Source organism: Prionailurus bengalensis, chromosome D3 (genome assembly GCF_016509475.1).
Source record: "Prionailurus bengalensis isolate Pbe53 chromosome D3, Fcat_Pben_1.1_paternal_pri, whole genome shotgun sequence".
Taxonomy (NCBI): Eukaryota; Metazoa; Chordata; class Mammalia; order Carnivora; family Felidae; genus Prionailurus; species Prionailurus bengalensis.
In genome coordinates this window covers 10,094,357-10,095,908 of record NC_057356.1, presented here as the reverse complement: position 1 = coordinate 10,095,908, position 1,552 = coordinate 10,094,357, and positions in this window count along the sequence as shown.

The following is a 1,552-nucleotide window of genomic DNA, read 5'->3' as shown; positions in this document are numbered from 1 at the left end:
CCTATTACAGTGCCTGGCTTAGAACAGGCTTAAGAAATGTTCATTTAGGGGTGCCTGGGTGGCTCGGTCAGTTGAGCATCCGACTCTTGGTTTCGGCTCAGGTAATGATCTCATGGTTTCCCGGGTTCGGGCCCGCTTTGGGATTCTCTCTCTCCCTCCCTCTGCCCCTCCCCTACTTGTGCTCTGTCTCTCTCAAAATAAATAAATAAATTTTAAACTGAAAATTTAAATAGAAAAGAAATATTCACTTAGGAAAAATTAAAAAGAAATATCTGGGGCACCTGGCTGGCTCAGTCGGTTAAGTGTCTGACTTTTGCTCATGGTTTGTGAGTTTGAGCCCCGGCTCCACCCTGACAGTGTGGAGCCTGCTTGGCATACTCTCTCTCTCCATCTCTCCCTCTCTTTCTGCCCCTCACCCCCTCGTGCTTTAACTCTCAAAAACAAATAAATAAACTTTAAAAAAAGAAAAGTACTCATTTAGAGATACTTTATTTTTATTTCTTTCTCTTTTTTTAAAAAAAGATATATTTTTTAATGTTTTTATGTATTTTTGAGACAGAGAGAGACCGAGCATGAGCAGGGGAGGGGCAGAGAGAGAGGGAGACACAGAATCCGAAGCAGGCTCCAGGCTCCGAGCTGTCAGCACAGAGCCCAACGTGGGGCTCAAACTCACAGACTGCAAGATCATGACCTGAGCCAAAGTCGGACGACCAACCGACTTGGCGCCCCTATTTCTTTTTCAACTACAAAAGCAACACAAATTCCTTGCAACAAGCCAAATAAAAATAGTTTTCCCTGCTCCTCAATGTATATATATTCCCTACTCCACCCCCACCAGTGTTAATAATTTGGTATTACACTTCCACTGTTCTCTATCCCTATACAAACACACACACATATATTCCACACCTACACTCACATACATAACATATAGGGATTTTTTTCTATTTTATTTATTTTTTTTAAGTTTTACTCATTTTGAGAGAGAGAGCATGGAAGCAGGGGAGGGGCAGAGAGAGACAGGGAGAGAGAATTCCAAGCAGGCTCTGTACCGTCAGCTTGGAACCTGGTGCAGGGCTTGAACTCACGAGCCTCAAGCTCATGAACTGAGCCAAAGTCAGATACTTAACTGACTGAGTCACCCAGGTGCCCCTATTTTTTAAAAATGTCTTTTAATGTTTATTTTTGAGAGCTAGAAAGACAGACAGAGTGAGAGCAGAGAAGGAGCAGAGAGAGAGGGAGACACAGAATCTGAAGCAGGCTCCAGGCTTTGAGCTGGCAGCACAGAGCCCGACCCGGGACTGGAACTCACAAACCATGAGATCATGATATGAGCCAAAGTCGGATGCTTAACCAACTGAGCCACCAATTTTTTAAATGAGTTCATAATATGTGTCTGTATTCATGGATTCATAATATGTCTATCATATTAAGTATGTGAATATATATGCATATATAATCCCAAAGACATATCAGAACTTTTTCTCAATATATCATGAATATCCCTAGACCAGCATAGTCTTCAATACAATATAATCTGAGCCATATACGT